The 10,650-nt window shown below is 38.3% G+C and overlaps 1 pseudogene; it reads left to right on the top strand.

Annotated features, from left to right (window-relative positions):
- The first annotated feature begins 9,987 nt into the window (after positions 1–9,987).
- LOC129485629 (uncharacterized) lies at positions 9,988–10,150 on the top strand (annotated as a pseudogene).
- The last annotated feature ends 500 nt before the right edge of the window (positions 10,151–10,650 follow it).

The following is a 10,650-nucleotide window of genomic DNA, read 5'->3' as shown; positions in this document are numbered from 1 at the left end:
AATATAGCTTCAAAATATATAAAGTAAGTGACTATTGACAGGACCACGAGAAGAAATACATCACAATTTTAGTTGTTTTTAAGGTAGCACTTTTAGACGTTGACAGGTCAAGCAGACGAAAGGAGCAAATATATAGATTTGAACAGTAATATGAATAAGCTTGATATGGTATATAAAACGATCCTTTTACTCAATGGAGAATATAACTTTTTAAGAGTGCACATGAAAAACGTTAATAAAAATTGGCTTAGTTTTCAACTTTGATGGAAAATAACCCACAGATTCAAGAAATTTAACAAGCTCTAAGTAGGGTAAACAAAGAAAACCACACCTAGGTGTGTCAGAGTCAAATTACTAAAAACCAAAAATAAATAGTGGTGGGCATGGAAATCTAGCCTCAACTATCTCTGCCATTTAGCACTTGAGCAATGCCTACAAAGTTCTCAGGGGGAAAAGACCAACCCAAGAGCTCTTTTGTATGTTTCCTTTGTATAATATGTTGCTGATTTAACTATTTTCAGTGTAACAACTATGTGCCAGGTACTGTTATTGGTACTGGGAGATACATCAGTGAGAAAAATGTAATATATTCCTGTCTTTATTAAATAGAGTACATTTTAGCAGGGAAACACATCAAACTAACATGTATAACTGCAATACATAAGCATTTCTAAACATGGAAAAATTAGGGACTATTTCTCATAAGTATTTTATGAAGAAACCATAAGAGCATAGTGTCCAAACAAGAGAAATGGAGAAGCTACAGCAAAATAATTTGCTATAGGATTACGATAAAATCAACTGTGCAAACTATGGTTTCAGAAATGTTATAACAAGTTGGAAGTGAGAAGACATGAGGTGGCATAAGTATTCTTTCTTGCTCTTTTAATGTTAGGACTTTAAATTATTTAAAGCTGATAATATACTTTGAAGGGTAAGGGTAAGTACTGAAAGAATAAATAGAAATAATATAACCAGCTTATTTGGTGGAGGAGCAGTATGAAGTGAAGCACGCTATTTTATTGTTGCTTAGGTATGGTGTCAGTACATAGGAATTAAGGAAGTAGAGGATTAATGAATAAAGGTGCTAGACGAAAACATGATAGAGAATTCTGTATCGCTGGTCTGGGCAATGATTTTTTTGGATATGAACCCAAAAGCACAGACAACGAAGGCAAAAATAGACAAATGGGATTACATCGAACAAAAAAGCTTCTGACCCAAGGAAACAATCAACAGAGTGAAGACACATCCTACAGAATGGTTAAAAAAAAAAGTGCAAACAATACATTTGATAGGGGGTTAATATCCAAAATATATACAGGGAGATGGTTAATGGGTACCCCCCCAAAAATAGAATGAATAAGATCTGCTATTTCATAGCACAATAGGGTGACTATAGTCAATAATGTATATTAAAATAATGAATGTAGTTAGATTGTAACTCAAAGGATAAATGCTTGAGGGGGAATGGATACCCCATGCTCCATGATGTGCTTATTTGACATTGCATGCCTGTATCAAAACATCTCATGTACCCCATAAATATATACACCTACTATATAATCATGTAAATGTTTAAGAAAAACCCAAAACCCCAAATATATATATTTATATATGGAACTCAATAGTAAGAAAACAAATTAGAAAATGAGCAAAAGACCTGAATAGACATTTCTCAAAAGACATACAAATGGGCAACAGGTATATGAAAAAATGTTCAACCTCACTAATCAGGGAAATGCAAATTAAAGCCACAATATCACCCTTGTACCTGTTAGAATGGCTATTATCAAAATGACAAAAAAATAAGTATTGGAGAGGATGTGGAGAAGGGAACACCTGCATACTACTTGTGGGAACGTAAATTAGTGCAGTCATTATGGAAAATATGGAGGTTCCCCAAGACATTAAAAGTAGAATTACCATGTGATCTACCAATCTCACTACTGGGTACATAGTTAAAGGAAATGAAATCAGTATGTCAAAGAGATATCTGTACTCCTATATTCATTGCAGCACTATTCACAATAGCCAAGATATGGAGCCAACCCAAGTGTCCATCAGTGGATAAATGGATAAAGAAAAAGGTATATATGCAATGGAATACTGTTCAGCCTTTAAAAGGATGGAAATTCTGTCATCTATGACAATATGGATGAACCTGGAAGGGTTTATGTTAAATGAAATAAGCCAGGCACAGAAAGATAAATACTGCATGATTTCACTTACATGTGTAATCTGAAAAGGTTGAACTCATAGAACAGTTGCAGGGGCTGGATGGAAGGGGGTTTGAGAGCTACTGGTCAACAATACAAAATTTCAGTGAGGAGGAATAAGTTCAAGAAATCATGTAATACAGCACAGTGACTATAGTTAATGTATTCTTGAAAATTACTAAGAGTAGATTTTAAGTATTCTCATCACAAAATGACAACTATGTGAGGTAACGCATATGTTAATTAGCTCCATTTAGCCATTCCACAATGTATACATATTCAAAACAACATAAACATGATAATTATACACAATTTTTATCAGTTAAAAAGTTAAAAACCAACAGATTCTGGAGAGGCCTTGGAGAAATGGGAATGCTTATACGCTATTGGTGGGAATGTAAATTAGTTCAGCCACTGCGGAAAGCAGTTAGGAGATTTCTCAAAGAATTTAAAACAGAGTTAACATTTGACCCACCATCCCATTACTGGGTATATACCCAAAGGAAAATAGACCATTATACCAAAAGGACACATGCACGCATGTTCACTGCCATGCTATTCTCAATAGCAAAGATGGGAAATCAACTTAGATGCCCATCAGTGCGAACTGGATAAAGAAAATGTGATACATGGAATACTGTGCAGCCTAACGAATGAAATAATGTCTTTTGTAGCAACACTGATGGAGCTGGAAGCCATAATCCTAACTGATGCAGGAACAGAAAACCAAATACCCCATGTTGTCACTTACAAGTGAGAGCTAAACATTGAGCACCCGTGGACATAAACATGGGAACGATAGATACTGGGGACTACTAGAGGGGGGAAGGAGGGAGAGGTGTGTAGGTTGAAAAACTTACCAGGTACTGTGCTCACTACCTGGGTGCAATATACCCATGTAACAAACCTGCATAGGTACTCACTGTATCGAAAATAAAAGCTGAAATTAAAAGGAAAAATCAGGAAATTGTAGGAAATATATAATGATCATTTGAAAAATGAAAAGCCTTTCCTGACAAAAAACAAGACAAGAGAAAAAATAATAAAGTAGCCATTAGGAACGACTAAGACAAAAGCTTATAAAATCATGACAGCACACACGAGTGAAGGAAACAAGCTATACAGCTTCTATATACATTGGAAGTTACATATATTGGAAGTTATATATACATTGGAAGTTATTTTGAACCATTGATGGAAATAGTGTAATGCAAAATATGATGACAGAAGCAAGACCAAACATAGCTATCAAATCTGAGAAAATGGCATGAATATACTTATTTAAAGAAAAAAGACTTAAATTGGAATATAAAGGAAAACCTAATGCACATCTTATAAAAAAGATACACCTTAAAGTGACTCAAAGCAGTTGAAAATAAAAAGATGGACAAAAGTATATCAGTGATGCATCTAGAAAAAAATAATACCATTAGAGGAGAGCTCAGATGAAAATTCATAGCTTTAAACAGGTATCTATGAACAGGAAATTGTCAGGAAAACAAAGAGGAAGCAGTGGTTACAACTTTACTATTAAATAAAGTTGGGAACAAAAAACATAAAAGAGATAAAGGGCACTTTATGATGTGAAGTATATAATTTATAATGAAGATCTAGAAATTATGAATACGTACAAAATGACCAAATTTATCTTAACAGAAATTATAGGAAATACAAAGAGTGATAGACAAATGTATTAGTAACTGGAGACTTTGAGTCTTCTAAATCCTTATCTTTTATTTGAGCAAGTAAATAAAAGATAAGCATTTAGAAGACAAAATATATCTGACTCATACATATCAAACTATTCCTAAAAACAGAGGCTATGTATTTTTTTTCAAGTTTCAGAAACATTTACGAAAATTACTTACTGGCCTGGTGTGGTGGCTCACACCTGTTATCCCAGCACTTTGGGAGGCCAAGGTGGGTGGATCACGAGGTCAGGAGTTCAAGACCAGTCTGGCCAACATAGTGAAACCCTGTCTCTACTAAAAGTACAAAAATTAGCCAGGTGTGGTGGTGTGCTCCTGTAATCCCAGCTACTTGGGAGGCTGAGGCAGGAGAATTGCCTGAACCCAGGAGGTAGAGGTTGCAGTGAGCTGAGATTGTGGCACTGCACTCCAGCCTGGGTGACAATGTGAGACTCTGTCTCAAAAAAAAAAAAAATTACCTGATGTATGTTTACCTCCTCTAAATCCTGAGCTCCAGGAGATTCAAAAAGAACTTGTCTGTCTTGTTAACCCCATTTTCCTAGAGCCAAAAGAGAATATCAATAAATATTTTTTAAAAAGTAAAAGAGCAGATAATTCACAAAAGAAAAATGCAAATGACCAGTATGCTCATGAAAAAAAAAAAGCACAACTCTGTAAACAAAAATTTCTGTTCAAGTAACAATAGAATATCATTTTACCTATCAAATCGGCAAAGCTTTTAAAAAGCAGCATGCTCTAAATCCTTTGCTTTATACATAAATACATATGTAGATAATTTGTCAACTTTCCAAAATGTTGAGCTGAATAAATGTGAAGAGTTCTTCCCAATTCCCATTACTCTCGTGCAAACTTCCAAGTCAGCCATGGCCTGTGAGGAAATGCATTACTTTGTGTTATGGCCCATCCTAACTTCCCCTGGATTTGCGAGTGGCTTATACCTAAGCAGGGTGACATGTCCTCCGGATAGACTCACCACATGGGCCGACCCACCCTGAACTGGGTCCCAGGAGCTCTGCTTAGCTGCTCTTGCCCATCATTGTCCATCTGCCCCACTGCACTGCTGTACCCCGAGGAAATATCTCCCTGAGGCTCTTATTTAGTCTACTGCTGATACATAAATTTGCTGCATGGATCCCAGACCATATTTACATAGCAATTAAGGTCTATATTTCATGGTTAGATTTTCAGACTATCTTAAAAAACCTATTTGAATTTTAGAACATTAGAGATGAAAAATTTCTTAGAGTTTACTGGCTAGATCTCCTACCACTTCCTGGAGCATCCTGATAGATTCTGATTAAGTATCTAGCATTATGAGAGCCTAGAACTGGAGAAGATAGGCCCGAAATACTGGTGTTAAAAAATAAAACAAAATAACAGAAGAAAATGGATTTTGAAGAAAATTCCATATCTAAATAAGGATATCTTGTACTTTCTCCTTCAAGTTAGGCTTGGGATTTGGCCCCTGCCTTAGAGTCTTTCTCATTACCTATAGTAATGATAAGAATTAATCCTAGCTACAATCGGAATAACTTGAGTCCATGTGCATGAAGCAGGCTTGGGAGAGGAGCCTATGTCCCAGCTCTTAACTGGATAAGAATGATGACAAACTCAGGGAGGCTGAGGCAGGAGAATTGCTTGAACCCAGGAAGCAGAGGCTGCAGTGAACCAAGATTGCACCACTGCACTCCAGCCTGGGCCACAGAGTGAGACTTTGTCTCAAAAAAAAGAAAGATGCTGACAAACTCAGATGTCATGTTAAACCCTTACAACCACAATTCCTATGTGTTGGCTCAGGCTGAATAAAGACTTCTGGTTAATGATGGTGAGTTGAATACATGCTCCCTCCTAAAGGTAAAGCCATAGTAAAGTAAAAGGAAAAAAGACATACATTCCTAGTGAAGCAGGATATTTCCCTATCCCCTTTGCAAGACTCATGACAGGGGTGCCTCGTTTACTCAGCCCGCTGCTCTCAACTCCTCACAGGAGGGAGTGCATCAGCAAATGAGGTGGGAACTGGAGTGTGTGAGTGTTGGAACTGGTTGGCTGCCTCGGCACTAGCAGGAGAGAACTCCATGCAGGCCCTTGTGGCAGTGTCTAGGTTGGGGTACGTGTAAACCCAAGAGCCCCAGAGGGCATGTTACAGTGCTCTTTTAGCTCTGCCATCTGCAGATGGCTTAAGTGTTAACAGCTCAGTGGGCCCTTTGCCTCATCACATGAGGTAGCTGCCCTCCACCAGCAAGGGCAGAGGGCCAGCGTGACAGCCTTTTTTATCTGCACTCATGGCTCCTGAGCTCTTGTGCGGTGTCCAGGAAAAATGAGCTTGCATGGGCGAATTGAAGGATGGTAAATGTGGGGGATTTTATTGCTGATGAAAGTGGCTCTCAGTGAGAAGGGGAGCCGAAATGGGGTGGGAAGTTAATCTTCCTCTGAAGTCTGGCTGTCTCCAGCTGGATTCTTCTCTGAAGTTATGCCGTTAAGCTGTCCGTCTAAAGTCAAGCTGCTTCTCTCCGACATCCAGCTGTAGTCCTGACATCCAGCTACTTCTCTGCTGGCTGAGTCTGGGGTCTTTATAGGCACAGGACGGGGAGGGGTGGGGCCATGGGTAGTTTACAAAAAGGCAACATTTGAGCAGGAAAACAGGGATAGAAGTTTTCATTTTGGGCCATGGTTTCAGGCTTTTCAGCTTGAGGGTGGGGTTTTTGCCAGGGACCTGCCCTTTCTTGCTTAGAATTTCTCTGCCTCCTGTCCCTATCACTAGCATGAAGAGAAAGGGAGCAGAGGTAAGAGCAGCTCCATTTTGAAAAATGGAAAGCAAAGGGATGAGTGGTAACTGCCTTAGCAGACCTGAGAACAATGAGTTATAGTTGGCAGTGAAAGCATCTCAAAATGAGTCTGACTGTCACTGCAGATCCTCACAAAGCTCAGGAATGGGTATACCCAGGTTATTCTGGAAGTGACTGTGAAGGTAAAGCTAGAAGAAGGATTGGTAGAAAGTCAGTCTAAGAACTCGTTAAACTACCAGATTCTTTCCCCAACCGTGACAGAAGGCAGGTGATTCATTCTCAAGAGAGAGTCGAACACAGAGTCTCTTGGCTGAAGGCACCAGGTACAGCTGAAGGAAGAGGTCTTGTACTAAAAATATGGGCTCAAGTAATATACATATCGAATGCTGAGATCCTCAACCTTTTTTTTTCCACCTGGACCCCCAGAATGTGGCAAGGAAGAGTATACCCTTCAGACAGAAAAGTAGAAGCAGCCTCTCTGAGAAATGTAACAGATCCAAGAGAAAAGACCTAAGGACACTAATATTGAGGGCTACCCAAAGAAATCTATTTAGATTCACCTGCAGTAAAGCTCCAGGTTAGTAAAATTTCACTGAGCCCACCCATGGGCACAGAAATTTTTAGTGTCCCACTTTAAATACAAGCAGATGGCTAAGGATCATGATATATTTTTTAAAAGACAGAAGCCAACATAAGGAAACATTAAATAGCAATGCAAAGGAAACAGACCATACTGAATGACTGAATGATGATTGCTGTTTGGATCAAAATAAACTTCCTAATGTGAATGTGAATATATATGTTTTAAGTATGGTTTAAAATTTGTTTTTCTGCTGCACAGTGGCCAAAACAGATTGTGAATGGAAGGGCTGAGAAAGTTAAAACCAATATATACAATTCAAACCGAACTCCTATTCAAAGAACAGTCATATTTTGTGGCCTGCAACACATTTGAATAAAGCACACACCAGCTTCCATGGTATAGTGAGAATCCAGGATGTAGTATATGGAAGCATATAACTGGAGAAGATGAACTCATGGTGCTGATATTAAAACAAGACAAAGAGGGTTTTGAAGATTCCAAATCTAGAGGTTATATACCCACTGCTCTTATCCCCTCCCAATTAGGATTGGGATGGACGTTGTCCCTGTAGAAAAACCACTATTGCAATTATAAGAACCAAATGACTGAAAACACATTTTAGGACCTCTCTGTTTGGAACTCTGTAGTTTTAGCATTTAAAACACCATTGAATGAACATACAGTGTTTCTTGGTGTTTGCACTAAACTCTATAAACTACTACAGCCTGTGGGCCAAATCTAGCCTGCCACCTGCTTTTGAACAGATGGAAAGCTAAGAATAGTTATTTTAAAAAAATAAACTTTTTGAAATAACTGTATTTTCACATGCAGTTGTAGGAAGTAATACAGATAGATCCTGTATACCCTTTACCTAGTCCCCCCCATGTTAACTTCTTCAAACCTATAGTACAGTATCTTAGTATGATCAGCACATTGACATTGATGCAGCCAAGATACAGAACAGATCGTCACAGGGACTTCTCAGCTTCCCTTTTTATAGCCACATCTCCTGCCCTCATGCTCCCACTCGCTCTGTAGCCCCTGGTAACCACTAATCTGGTCTCTATTTCCATAATTTGTCATTTCAAGAATGTCATATAAATGGTAGAGTACAGAATGGAACCTTCTGAGATTGACCTCTTTTTGCTCAGCATAATGCTCTGCAGAGTCCTCCAGGTTTTGCATGAAGCAATTGGTTTTTGTTTTTTCTATTGCTGAGTAGTATTCCATGGTATGGAGGTACTTTTTTTTTTAACCATTCACCTGTTGAAGGATATCTATGCTATTTCTAGTTCTAGTTTTTGGCTATTATGAATAAAGCTGCTCTGAGCATTCACATATAGGTTTTTTGGTGAACATAAGTATTTACTTCTCTGGGATAAATTTTGAAGAGTTCATATGCTGGGTTGTATGGTAGTTGCATGAAACTGCCCAACTATTTTCCAGAGGAGTGGTACCACTGTGCATTCCACCAGCAATGTGATCAGTTTCTCTGTGTTCTTGCCAGTATTTAGGGTTGTCACTATTTTTTATTTTTAGCTACTCTGATAAGTGTGTAGTAATAACTTACTGTGGCTTAATTTGCATTTCCCTAATGGCTAATACTGTTGAACACCTTTTCATGAGCTTACTGGCCATGTATCTATTCTCTTCAGTGCAATGCATCTCACATCTTTTCTCCATATTCTAATTGGATCCTTCAGTTTTTTTTCTGTTCAGTTTTGAGAGATCTTTATACATTCTAGATGTTAGTCCCCTGTCAGATATGTGGTTTGTAAATAATTTCTCCAAGTAGCTTTTCTTTTCACCCTCTTAACAGACTTTTTTTTTAAGCTACCTAGTTCAATTTATTTGTGGCTCCACTAGCAAAAGTATTTTTTTTTTATTATACTTTAAATCCTAGGGTACATGTGCACAATGTGCAGGTTTGATACATAGGTATACATGTGCCATGTTGGTTTGCTGCACCCATCAACTCATCATTTACATTGGGTATTTCTCCTAATGCTATCCCTCCCCCAGCTCCCCACCCCACGACATGCCCCAGTGTGTGATGTTCCCCATTCTGTGTCCAAGTGATCTCATTGTTCATTTCCCACCTATGAGTGAGAACATGCAGTGTTTGGTTTTCTGTCCTTGTGGTAGTTTGCTGAGAATGATGGTTTCCAGCTTCATCCATGTCCCTGCAAAGGACAGGAACTCATCCTTTTTTGTGGCTGCATAGTATTCCATGGTATATATGTGCCACATTTTCTTTATCCAGTTTATCTTTAATGGACATTTGGGCTGATTCCAAGTCTTTGCTATTGTGAATAGTGGTGCAATAAACGTAGGTGTGCATGTGTCTTTATAGCAGCATGATTTATAATCCTTTGGGTATATACCCAGTAATGGGATTGCTGGGTCAAATGGTATTTCTAGTTCTAGATCCTTGAGGAATCGCCACACTGTCTTCCACAATGATTGAACTAATTTACACTCCCAAAAACAGTGTAAAAACATTCCTATTTCTCCACATCCATGCTAGCATCTGTTGTTTCCTGACTTTTTAATGATTGCCATTCTAACTGGCATGAGATGGTATCTCACTGTGGTTTTGATTTGCATTTCTCTGACGACCAGTGATGTTGAGCATTTTTTCATGTGTCTCTTGGCTGCATAGATGTCTTCTTTTGAGAAGTGTCTGTTTTATCGCTTCTCGGCCTTTTGGCTAAGATCAAGTGTGAGAAGTGTCTGTTCATATCCTTTGCCCACTTTTTGATAGGGTTGTTTTTTTCTTGTAAATTTGTGTAGATTCTGGAAATTAGCCTTTTGTCAGATGGGTAGATTGCAAAAATTTTCCCCCCATTCTATTGGTTGCCTGTTCACTCTGATGATAGTTTCTTTTGCTGTGCAGAAGCTCTTTAGTTTAATTAGATCCCATTTTTCTATTTTGGCTTTTCATGTCATTGCTTTTGGTGTTTTAGTCATGAAGTCCTTGCCCATGCCTATGTCTTGAATGGTATTGCCTAGGTTTTCTTCTAGGATTTTTATGGTTTTTGTTCTAACATTTAAGTCTTTAATCCATCTTGAATTAATTTTTGTATAAGGTAAGGAAGAGATCCAGTTTCAGCTTTCTACATATGGCTAGCCAGTTTTCCCAGCACCATTTATTAAATAGGGAATCCTTTCCCCATTTCTTGTTTTTGTCAGGTTTGTCAAAGATCAGATGGTTGTAGATGTGTGGTGTTACTTCTGAGGGCTCTGTTCTGTTCCATTGGTCTATATATCTGTTTTGTTACCAGTACCATGCTGTTTTGGTTACTGTAGCCTTGTGGTATAGTTTGAAGTCAGGTAGTGTGATGCCTCCAGCT

This window comes from Symphalangus syndactylus, chromosome 6 (assembly GCF_028878055.3).
Source record: "Symphalangus syndactylus isolate Jambi chromosome 6, NHGRI_mSymSyn1-v2.1_pri, whole genome shotgun sequence".
Lineage (NCBI taxonomy): Eukaryota > Metazoa > Chordata > Mammalia > Primates > Hylobatidae > Symphalangus > Symphalangus syndactylus.
The sequence above is the reverse complement of the archived record's forward strand: the minus strand, read 5'-3'. Positions and strand labels throughout refer to the sequence as shown.